Source organism: Pieris brassicae, chromosome 1, assembly GCF_905147105.1.
Source record: "Pieris brassicae chromosome 1, ilPieBrab1.1, whole genome shotgun sequence".
Lineage (NCBI taxonomy): Eukaryota > Metazoa > Arthropoda > Insecta > Lepidoptera > Pieridae > Pieris > Pieris brassicae.
Genome location: NC_059665.1, coordinates 11,915,108 through 11,928,352, shown reverse-complemented (window position 1 = coordinate 11,928,352; position 13,245 = coordinate 11,915,108). Strand labels below are relative to the sequence as shown.

General features: G+C 35.9%; 1 long non-coding RNA gene across 1 annotated transcript; it reads right to left on the bottom strand.

Annotated features, from left to right (window-relative positions):
* Positions 1-1,470: 1,470 nt before the first annotated feature.
* LOC123711170 lies at positions 1,471-3,285 on the bottom strand. The gene is made up of 5 exons (XR_006753910.1): positions 3,165-3,285; positions 2,452-2,531; positions 2,232-2,328; positions 2,027-2,152; positions 1,471-1,882 (listed from the first exon to the last, which is right to left on the bottom strand). It is a non-coding gene; the product is annotated as an uncharacterized LOC123711170 (long non-coding RNA).
* Positions 3,286-13,245: the final 9,960 nt, after the last annotated feature.

Here is a 13,245-nt window from a genome sequence, read left to right as displayed (position 1 = left end):
ATATTGTATAATAAGTAGGTGTAGGAATACTGATAAGCAAATGCATAAATTAATACCCGATTAAGCTTTCAATCAAAGCCTCTGTACGAATACTATCTAAAAATATGTTTTTTATATAATGTTTACACAGGGGATATTTGCTAAAACCTTCTATTGACACAGCCCTATGGCTATGGCAGTGCTATGGCAGCCCACGCGGAAATAAGAAAAATATTTTTTTACTAAACTTTTGTCGTTTCCGCCTCAAGTGGTCTTCTAGGGCATATCTATATCCTTACTCGTTCTAGTAATTTCGAAACCATAACAAAATAAAACCAATTATTGCAGCCTTTATAGGTTGAAGTCTCTTTGGTTAAAAATATGATTAGTTCTGAAGAGGTTTTATTCCATGAAAGTATCTGTAATGAAAGGAAGCTATTAGAAACACTAAAAGTACTTGTAAATTGATTTTGAAATATCATTTAATACGATTTGCTATGAATATTAAAATGATTGGTTTGAAGTATGGCTTTGTATACCTACAATACCTCTTTTCTTTATCGCAATATAAAAGGATCCTTCGAAACATGGAAATAGTATGTATTTGTGTAATAAAAAAATTAATAAAATTATGGTCTAAATACCAACATTAAAGCGTTGAGCCTTACAGCTGTGTGTTGATCGATATTCGCTCATAATATTCGTTAAGATCCGTTCCATAGAACAAATTAATGTAATGGGTACATCATTAAGAACCGCTAATACAACAAGAGCGTTGAGACGTTGATATAATATTCTGTATTTCCATAACTACTTTGTCACAAAGGCAAGACGAATATGAGTTTTTTGTAAATTTATAAATGCACAACGCTTTACATTGTTAGGCGTTATTATTTAAGCGTTTATTTTGGCCTCGAAATAAAGAACCTAATACTGCTCATCTGCCATATGCATGTGTATCCCGCTAAACTTGGCTAAATAAATCTTTGAAACAATATACTAGTTGTACTGACGTGTGAGTAAAGAGCGCAAAACTTGAAAGATCAGCTATAACTATCTATCTATACTTAATACCTGAAGCGTCACGCCTTTATAAAAATGGGCCGATTTCAATATTGAATTTCGAGTGTATTGATAGAATTAGGTGTAGGCCTTTGAAGGACTACACCTAATTCTAAGGGATGGAAGATCGCCCATTAAAGGTTGTAAAGAAACAGTCCTAGCTCTACTGCTTTGATAAAAACTTAGTACAGAATTTGGAACATCTCATCAAGCAAGACGTTTAGTTTTTCAAACGATTTGTTTTTTTTCTGTTTCTCAATCAGCACTGGTCCGACTGTCCAAATTAGATAGTATTAAGTAAATTAATTAATTTTAAAAGCTTAAATTCTGAAATTGTGCATTTGCAATTGTCTGTTTAGAATTAATTAATTGTTTGTCTGATTGATAAGTATTTATGAGTAGTTAAATTAAACAAAAATGCAATTGAATCTTTTTATTATAATAACATCTCTTAGTTAATATGTAATAATTTATAATACATTTAATTTTTTTACTTTACTACATGCCGATTGCCTTTTGGGATTATTATTTAAAGACACGACTTATGTTGTATTATGGTCGTGGGATATATATTTTAATTAATCCACACACACGACGATAAGAATATGAGCTTTCAGTTTGTATGTAAATTCCAGCCTAAATCCTTCATACAAACTGATAGGAAATAAGCACAAAGACGTTGTAAAACACACACATGATTACATATTACTTTGCGCATACATTTCAGCCCAATTTTCTCACGACCAGTAAAAATATTATCAAGTATTGTCGTCTCGTAAGCGGAAGATAAGAAAGAATACAAACTTAAATCACGGTTTACACTGAGGCTCTGTACACGTTTCTGAAACAAGTAATACCTCAGATATATGAAAGTATATAAAGTGTGAGTAAACGACAGTTAACTAACCCATTACTCATAAAACTTTTAAAACTGCATGTCTCGAAGTCTGTTAAACTAATTGTGAAAAATCGAAATGCTTTTTACCGCTTGTAATGTTCGCTAGGCATGCAGTCACATACGAGTCGCTTCTTCCACCGATCGGTGAGCTGATTGGCCGACCGAGCGCCGAATGCCTCTGCTCTCTTTCCATACCGATTGGTTAAGAAGAACCTGTGACAAAGTATAATGTGCTGATGTTATGGTTAACTCTTATGTGTTGATAGAATAGTATATACCCAAGCGTCACTACCTGTTATTTCTCGCAGTGAACTCTGTCAGTGCACGCAGTGAGCGCCCATACCGACCACTGATCCAGAATGTATCTGCCGAACGCGGGTGACGATCCTCTGTGTACGATACGAAAGTGTTGGGCACAATAAGAACAATAATTAAGAAAAACGTAACGTTTAAAGAACAATTACAAATCGATAGAGCTTGGGAGGTATAATCATGTAATCTTCAAAAGTTACCTCGCCTGTGTTCAGCTGCGCAGAGAAGGGTGGTCAGAAGCGCCGCTACGCACAGCTGTCTCCACATGTTGCTTCAGATACTGCTTGGAACAACGTTTAAATAAACAGTACTTGATACTGATTCATCACCTTGTACTAGTTACAATAATGTGGTCTTTACTACGAAAGAACGGCAACTTTTTCGTGCAAAGTATACAAAACTAGTCTAGTTGCATAATAGATTCATTTCTTTTAAGACAAGAAGTAAAAATGTTTTTATAATACGTTATATCAAGTAAGTACGAAATGGAGGAGATGAAAGCGATGAAGGAGGGCGCAAACTTTATTTAAAGGGATACATATTTTAAGCTCTTCTTATTAAGATTTTTTGATGACACGATTAAATGAAGTCAGACCAGTGTAATTGAAGATTATTTGAAGCTATCTTGTAGTGGTATCAATCAATCATATCAACTGTTATGTTTTTGTTTCAATACAATTTCCTGACTTACATCTTTCTGAATGTAAGTCCTTAATATAATTATTTTTTTTCACTACCTACGATATTCTTCTATACAGGATAAACTCGTACAACGCCCGTGAACACAAAGCAAAATTTTATTTGTACATTGTTAAAACATGCAACATAAAATTAATGTTAAACAAAACAAAGTCATATTGATCATATTATTGAAATATGAAAGTGCAAACATTTTTTATAAAGTGAAACTTACCGGGATGGTTAAGTAGTTAGACGACGTGACCGCCCAAAGGACCACTTACAACTGAAACTGTTTCATACAGCGAAAGCTAATTGACAGTGCCACGAGGTAAACACAGTATATTTTCAACAGCAGTAAAGTTTTTGCAATATTTCTTTAAAATGTATTTATTTGTATTATAATACTGTGTTTGGCAGAAATCGAGATAACCAAATACTTAACTTAACTTAACTATCAATATGCTGTAATGTTATTGATCTACATGTAATAAATAATACAAGTTTTATAAGGAAAGGTATGCTATGAACTGTGTTGCTAGTACGTAGCTAATACTTAAGAGCATCACGTCATAGCACAGAGCGTGAAAAAAGAAGCTTGAGCCTCAGGACGACGGTGAAAATTTTAATTGAATTAACTTACAATCTCGTTTCAGCCAGCTCTGCGATTGGTCCATGACGTGTAATTAGCTAATCATTGCGCTGAGGAAAGTGAGTTCGCCAATAGACTTGATAATTTAAATAATTTAATGAAATACTGTTCTTTCGAATCGGCTAAGTTCTGCAGCGTTTGCAGTGAAAAAGATACGCGATCTTACAGATGAGAACAGCAAAGCTCGTTTATTTCAGGTATTTTCATAGCGTCATGTCATATAGTGTTATTTTGTGGGGTAATGCAGCTGACATTCAATGGATATTTGTAGTGCAAAAGCGGGCTATAAGAGCGATCTGTGGGTTGTCCCACGGGAGATGGTCCGAAGGAAGTTTAAGGAATTACACATGTTGACTTTGGCTAGTCAATAAATTTATGTGAATATTTGTATGTACGGAAAAACATAAATACATTTAAAAATAATAGTAGCTTCCGTAATTATAGTACTCGTAATAAAGACAAAATTAGCGCACCAACCACAAGGCTGCATAAAACGAGTAATTCTTTCCAAGTCAATTAATTGTATACGTTTTTTCAACAAAATCCCTAGTGAGATACAAGTGTTGTCAATAAATAAATTTAAATTGTACATTAAAGTAATATAAATGAATATTTATTTCTTGGATATAAATTGCTCCAGTATAAAGAGGTAACACAACTAAATCTCTCGGCTGCATTTACAGACTCTGGGGCGATCGTCAACATCTGTTTTAATGTAAAGCGGGAACAAACCGTGATCCATGTGGTATCAAATTATTTCAGTATAATTAGTATTATTATTATTTTGTTATGTAGCCCAGTTCACATTTCAAGGATCGTCATGCTCGCTTAAATGGCATTGCTTGTGGCGGCGTCCATGCGTCGGGTTGTCTCTCTCCCTAAAATACATGGCTGGCCATGCGTGATACTCGTGAACGGGTGCTACTTGTGGTGACTAGTCGTACTTGAATTCGTGTATGCGGTGATGTTAGTTATTTCGACTAATTTCGACTATGTATTTGCATATTGTTCCCACGAGAATGTAAGTGCGTTCTCCAATTTCACCATGCCTTCTGCTGATAGAGGATCTTTGATAATCCGAGACAAATCTTTGTTTTTAATTTATTTTATTATTATTTATTACTTAAGATGTAATGAGGAACACGGCATCTTAAGTAATAAACAATAATAAACGTTGTGTAATACAAAAATAACTTGGCGATTAAAAAGAGTGGCGCAGAGTTTATTGCCAGTTCTTCTCTTCCGTTCTACGCATTTGAACTGGCAGTAAATGTAAAATTAGAAGAATTTAATGTATATATTTCTTTTTTTTTACCTTCATAAGTTTACATTGTGTTGCCTATATGAATAAATAATTTTTGACTTGGACAATTTTTTTTTTGCAGAATTTATACTTCAGTAAGACTGAAGTCTGTGAGCAGAGCAGTGTTGGCCTAGTGGCTTCAGCGTGCGACTCTCATCCCTGAGGTCGTAGGTTATTTTTATTTTGAATAAATAATACTTTTTATTTTGAATGTAGATAGTTTCTAACATTTCCTCTTGTATTATTAATTATATTTGTGAAAGAGAGATAAATGAAACGTATAAAAGATGTTGTGGCATTCTTTTATATATTATTTTCATCACAGTCCAAGAAAAATGTCAATAACCCTTCCTAACGGTGCCAAACTTTCAAGGCGCGTAACAGCCCCTCCGCTTCCTCCAAGTCCTGTGCGCGGCCGGGCCTCTTAGTAGGCACGTATTGGGGAGTAGGTACTCCAACTACTCTCTAGGAACCGGCTAACCTCAGGTTCACTGTTGGACGGGTCCTGTCACATCCGTAGGGGCTCTTTTACCCAATCTCCTACGGGCTGGTTAGGTCGGTGACAAACCTCACCTCCGCTATCACCAGCGGAGAACACCACATAGTAGGGCAAAAACCACTAGCTTAGGTACTCACTACACTTAGGCAACTAGGTACACACCCGCCGTCACACTGTTGGCTTCCCGCCATCAGAATGGCGTCCGGGGATCCACCCCCTGACTTGAGCAAAATACTGCTCTCTTTTCAAGAGCGTTTTCCAGACGCTTTACGGAATTTTAAAGAGTCCGAAACCGCGGATTCACCGCGTTCGCCGTCTCCGTCGCCGCGTAAGGCGAAGAAAAATGCCTCCGCGAAGGCATCGCGACTCGAAGCGCTCGCGCTCACCACTCCCTGAAGTGGGAAGTGCTAGAGGAGACGGTTAACCAATCACGCCCGTCATCGGTCATGTCGACCCAATCCGCTGCGGCGGTAACGGCCGACGAAGCCGCAATAAATTCATCATCCTCCGAGAGCAACGGCTTTCAAACCGTCGGCCCGAAGAAAAAGTGTTCGGCCAACGGCGGTCCTCCCGCCAAAAGGCCCACCCAATCGACAAACCCTCCGAAGAGGGATCTTAGTTCCCTTTTATCGGCAAATCGGGTTTCATCAAGGGTAACCAACACAATTGGTTTAAAAAAAAATAATATGAATATATTATGATGACTATGTAATTGTATGTGTTTGTGAAAGACGAAACAAATGTTGCATGTTAAGATGGATTAAGGAAAAAATTATATGAGAGGATTTAAAAATGCTTCTGTTTTGTTGTACTTGAGTTTACCGAGTCAATGGTTTAAAGTTGTTTTACATTTTTGGTATGTACGATTATGAAAGCTAAGGGTTTTATTTAAACTATTATAGAGATAAACTGAGCGATAGTTGAATTGATTACGTGCAAAGATAGTCTTGCAAACTGTGTAGCTTATTATATTATGTTAGGTCCTTTTTTGAGGTGTGGCTGTTCTATGTGGAGAGGTTGCGTGTCTCCTGACGACACAACGGAGAATATAGAGCTGGCGTATGGTCAGTAGTTTGCAAGACTTGTACAACTCTTCAGTTGGAAAATTTTTATTTTTTAGTAACATTATTTTTATAACTGCTCTCTGAGCTCTTTCAAGTGTTAGAACTTTGGTTTTCGAACAACCACCCCACACCGTGATACAGTAGGTGATAACAGATTGAACTAATGTTTTATACACGGTATATATGATGTTTGATTCCGCTACATGACGTAGATTGCAAAAAATCCAACTTAACCTACGTATCCTTTTTATTACTGCATCAACATTGGCGAATTGCGCCTTTTTTCGCATTCTAATCTTTTGGAGAATTTTTCGACTAAAGTTTTGGCCTTTGATATATCATAATTATATCTGATTCATAATTATATCTTGCTCAATTTTATCGCGTTCCACAATTTCAGCCGAAATATTTTCATAATTTTAAACCTCTATTTCTATCTGCAAATGATCAACCTTCATAGACAAAGCTTAAAATTTAGTGATTTTTAAATCTAACTCCATTAGTTGAACGTTGTTAAGTTCCATTTAACAGGCAATGCTATTTAAAAAAAAATTAAATTTTGTAATTTGTCCCTTGGCGGACGTGATTCTTGTAGTGATTAAATCACGTAAACTTTGTTTAATCATTTCTTCTGTCATTAAATATAACACTTACGAACAAACAACAACAAAAGAATTTAAACTTTTCTTTTTCGGTAGTCAGTTAACTAAATACTGATTATCTTTATTAAAATAACAATGCAATTCCTGCGTTATTCAATTGAAATGGCTTACGTTTCTCGTTCTGGTGGCGCTTGCCGCTCAGGGAACCCGGCTGCGCACGCTCAACAGTTCGCTCCCGGCCGGCGCAGGAGCTGCGGCCGGCCAATGTAATCCAACGGGATAAGTATGTACTTGAAAACGGCAAACGGCGCACGGCGATGATAAATATTAGCCTGGAATATTCGGCAAATACGCAAAATTTTGTATGTATAAACAATACGAAACGAGAATATCAATTGAGTGACCTTTTATTGTTTAATATACTTTTGTACCACAAAGAACGGATCAGTGGCCGTCGCTACACAATCTTATACTAGAATAATAAGTCCTGAGTACATACCTCGTTACAATATCTTCGTACCAGGAAGAAAGGCACACAATATTATCAGCCGTAAGGATTTGGAGACATTCTATTAGTTTGGGAAGAAATAGAGGAGGTTAGACTGATGCTAATACCTTGCCTCACGATAGTTCTCAAAAACGCACTAAACAGTCACTATAAAATTATAAATAGTGGACGTAACTATTATCAATTATAATTAACAAAAAGTATAAAGACAATGCTTTGTAAAATACAACTCAAATTAGAAACGAAATTTTTAACATACTCTAGAATTACATCTATAACTACAGATAGTTTTAAAAAATTTAACTTAATCCATGGGATATATGAATTTGTATCGGTAGACGTCCGTACTCAACGGTTTTACGTTTTGATTAACAATCTGCTAGTTGTCTCATCACGGATTTAAATTTGTAGCCTCTTCGTAAACAATAATTTAGTACATCGTACATCGATGCTATTTTGCGTGAATGATAATAATCGTAATATGGGTATGTCGTATAATGTACCGAGTCGTAATATCACTTAGTGACTTACTATAGACGACGCGATTGCGACGAGCACACATTCTTTGACAAATTGTAATGGTTTTATCCGGATTGAATTCTGGGACCAAGATCATATTTTAAAACTTCTAACTTCAATCTGTTATATTGTTTAAAATTTAATTTAAATAGAAAATCTTAACAATAAATATTAGTTTCTTTACTTGCCTAAATAACGACACTAAATTCATATCTCGTATTCAAACGTCGTATTCTCTCGTATTCTTCTCGTATTCTCATCCCATTCCTCCTCATCCTCATCATACCCATTGCAACAACTTAAATAGATTCTACCTTCATTTCGTTTAATAAACAATAAAATTAATAAATATCTAATGACAAACTACTTACCCAATTTATTTTTGACACTGGAAGGAACTAGCGTTTAAGATACAGGCTAGGCCTAGTTTAAACGCTAGCTAGTGCTCATAGAAGTATATTATGTGTAAGGTTAACCAAAATGAATATTGTTGCTCAACGTTTCGTTGCCTATTGTATGTTTACAACTTTTAAAATGTAAGTACAAAATGTAATGTTTTTTTTGTCAAATAAAGTAATTTTAATATTTAAATAATGAATCAGCCGTTTGCTGTATTTTCACGGCTTGCATTATTCATGCAATCGTCGTTCGCGTGCCTTACTTTTGTGGCTATATGCTGGGACTGCGTAGTCCTGTAATGGTAGTGCCGTAAGGCAACGCCTGCGTAATCTGTACTGCGGCTTTGTGGTAAGGTTAACTTACGACTGCCCTATAGTCTTGCTCCTACTGCATTGGGAAGCGAGCTGCTTTAGTCTCGCCAATGAAATAACCATAAGGTTCGACTGCTATATGCCTCGTCCCTAAAACCATTTCGTAATTCAGGACTAAAACCCTGGATTCTTTTTGCGACTACATACTACTGGAAACAAACGTTACGCATAAGAAAAACATTGTACATTACTACTCCCGCCATCTGAATCTTATAAGGATTGGCATCGATTCTAAGTAACAAAGATATTTTCTATTTATGAAAATAAATTCATATTAACATATATATACTTGAAACAATATTGTATTATGTTTCAATGTAATTTTCGTATAACATAGTCATAATTTGATATTAATCTGACCTTGAATTAAAAAAAATTAAAGTTAATTAATTATGGAAATTCCTTCTCGGTTAAACTCTTCCTCCGCGCCTCCAAACTCTTATATACACTCTAGGTGTAGGGCAGACACGACCACGTGGATAGTGGGGTGCTCTGATTCGGTTTTTGACAAACGATGACTGGACGCTATTAAACAAAAAGAATTGCCTAAAGACAAAATTTAGTGATCCGCAAAAGGTATAAATACTTTCAAATACTTGAGTACTATCTACAAAAAATATGGGCATTTAAATCGACGGTCCATATTGGAAAGTTTATCCTCCTTCTCTATCTTCCTCTATCATATTAACGTCTCTTAAGAATTTCTTACATTTGTAAAAAAAAAAGATATAAGAATTAATATTAATTATTTATGTTAAAACCTTTTATAACATTCGACTCATCTCAGAATTTGCAAATATGGTAAAAATTGTATAAAAATATAAAGAAATTCTGTAAACACCATATCATAATATTAAAATCACTGAGAACTTCTAAAAATGGTATAATTATTTAATGTAAATTGCTTATGTAATCCTTACTAGCTTAAGATTTTGTAAAATTTGTAAAAAAAAATATATTATAACAATTAATATTTATTATTTTTGTAAAAAAACTATATAAAAATATTAAACTAACTTGGAACTTCTAAAAATAATAAAAATGTTATAGATTGCTTTTAAGGTAAATTTTAAAATAATGGTTAAAATTTATAATTAAATTAATTAAAAGTTAAAATTAATAATAAATTAATATCAATTATTTCTGTAAAAAAATAAACTTTATAAAAATATTGTACTCTGTACTACTGTATAATTGTGAAAATTATAAAAAAAAATACGAATGCTATAAGAAGACAAGATTTGATTGTTTGCTTTGAATAGGCCCCGAAACTGGATGGATTGACAGGATCAATTATACAAATTATTTTACGATTAGAACACTACGTTATCTCGGATGAACATGGGCTAAATAATATTTTTACAAATTACTATGGCATTCAGTTCACACCCAAGGCGTGAAAAATACTATATATTAGTTTACATAACGCCTCTATATCTAGCTAAATAAACGCTTCACTACCCTAATAACCTCTTATAAATAAAGATTATAAACTTTCCTATATACTTATTAATTTTATTTCGACTTCATACAATCGGTAAGTATTATAAAAATATATAATGTAACAGCTTTTAAAAATAAAAAATAACGTAAAATGTTCTTTGCGTTCTAGAGGGTTAAAAAAATCAGACAATTCAAGATCATACCTACAATTAAACAAGAAATTATACTAGTATCGGACTCCTGTTCTTTCAATATATGTTAGGTAGGTATCAGTTGGGAAGCTTTGATTTTTATCGATATAACTAATACGAAAAGACAGGGCCGAGAGGTTACAATTGATAAAAGCTTTAGAAAACCTAAAACATAGCACTGTCTTCCGTTAATAAAGGAACAGAACTTTATACTCGTAAGCTACTTTTGATAGCATAACAAAGTACAACATGTAGAGAGAAAACTAAAATACGACACCAACGTTACTTCGTAAAATAATTTAACTTTATATCAATTGAGTGACGTTTATTGCTTAATATACTTCTATACAACAAAGAAGGTTTACTGATGCTAATAACTTGCCTCTAGATAGTTCTCAAAAACTCACTAAACACTCACTATAAAATTCTAAGTAGTGGACTTAACTATTATAATTAACAAAAAGTATATATCAAAATAAAAATGTGTCTAACGTAACCCGAGTAAATCTCAACAATGACTCAAATAATAATGGTGACGATCGGCCGAGAAAAAATATTTGGGATCACCCTCATCAAAAATTATTGAATTGAAATTATGTATTTCGAACAACTTCCATTGACCTATTTTACGGAATAGTGAGCATACAATTGAATGATTTATGTATTAATTTAGATAATATTGCGATAAATAGCTAAAAGTTAATTCCTTTGTTCACTTTTTTATACATACGGGTTGGTAAAAAAAGATGCAATTTTGCATTAAATAACAAATTTACGTACTTAAAATGCTGTAAAACTTGACTAATAACACTTAATTTACAAAAATGACGAACGATTTTGAATATTATTTTGTTACTTATTAGGTTTTTTAGGAATTAATTAAGGAAGGACACTTATCTTAGCGGACGAGCTCGATGTGAAACTTTAGCCGATTCACTGCTCGAATCTTCGTTCTTTTTCTGCTTTCCAATACAGCCCGTGATTTTAGAAATATCCACTGCAAGGCTCCATCCACAGGAATGATTTGATGTGATGTTGAAGATCCATAGGTCGCCGCGCTAACCGGTGTCTCGTCGTATTTACGTATTAATTGTCATCATTTCGCGGATTCTTCTTTGTTTCCCTCATAGGCCACCATGTTCCATCTTTATCGGATAGATGTTGTAAATTAAATGCCCAGATACTTAATCTATAATATAAAAATGAATCGCAAAATGTGTTGGTAAGCGCATAACTCTACAGCGCCTGGACCAATTGTACCAATTCTATTTTTTAAATGTTCGTTCGAAATGAAAAATTCGAATAATTTCTGGGAAAACCCTAAACAGCTCTTTTCTTTTTCCCATACAAACGTTTTGTAAATAAAACGTAGAGTCAATTTGAACTTTATTGATATTTAATAAAGTTCCACCAGATGTCATAAACCTTCTTTGTTGGACCTTCTGCTGACTTCACATCCGGAGACCTACCAAGTCTCTGTTGACCCGCCATTGGGTTCATCAGATCATTGTGTGGTACGGAGCATTGTGCCGCTCACACGCCCTTTACGGCCTAGCTTTGCGGGCTGTCGCCGTGTGTGGCACTATAAGTCAGCAGATTGGAACGGGATGCGGTCTTTTTTTGCGTCCTACCCTTGGGGGCTCATTTGCTTTTCGTTGAGTACTCCGGATGCCGTCGCTGACTCTGTCGCTGATGTGGTCCTGCAGGACATGGAACTTTTTATTCCATTCTCTGCGGTGCCGGTCGGTGGCAAGTCCCAGCCTTGGTTTAGGCGTTCGTGCAAAGAGGCTTTGCGCCGTAAGCGTGAATGCTTTAAAGCCTGGGCAGAAGCGGCGACATCCTGTGATGCGGCGATCGGCGAACGTAAAAAAGCATACAATTCAGCCTCTAGGTCCTTCAAACGGGAAATCGCTAAGGCAAAGTCAGAGCATATCGCTAGGTTTGGTGAGAAATTGGCCCACCTTCCTTCGGGAACTCGAGCCTTCTGGTCTCTTGCCAAAGCTGTCCAAGGGAATTTCTGTCAGCCCTCTATTCCACCACTGCATAGGGAGGATGACTCACTGGCCCATACTGCAAAAGAGAAGGCCGATCTTCTAGGCTGTCTCTTTGCGTCGAACTCAACTTTGGATGATCAGGGGAAGCAACCACCGACATTATTGCGGTGTGATACTACGATGCCTGAAGTTACATTCCGGCCACGTGCTATCCGTAAACATTTATTTTCCCTGGACATCCATAAGTCGAGCGGGCCTGATGGCATCCCCCCAATTGTGCTGCGTACTTGTGCTCCTGAGTTGGCTCCGGTCCTAACGCGCCTTTTCGGTACCTGTACTCCCTCAACACTGTTCCGAAGTAATGGAAGACAGCTTTGATACATCCGATCCCTAAAAAAGGCGATCGGTCTGATCCGTCCAACTATCGCCCAATCGCAATAACCACCTTGTTCTCCAAAATAATGGAAACCATTATTAACGGCCAGCTCTTGAGCTATCTAGGGGGCAGCCAGCTGATTAGCGATTCTCAGTACGGCTTTCGTCGTGGTCGCTCAGCTGGTGACCTCCTTGTATACCTTACACATAGGTGGGCAGAGGCAATTGAGTCCAAGGGGGAGGCGCTGGCGGTAAGTTTGGACATAGCGAAAGCCTTCGATCGGGTATGGCATAGAGCACTGCTCTCGAAGCTTCCAGCCTATGGGCTCCCCGAGAAATTATGCAACTGGATTTCCAGCTTTCTCGCTGATCGGAGCATTAAGGTCATCATCGACG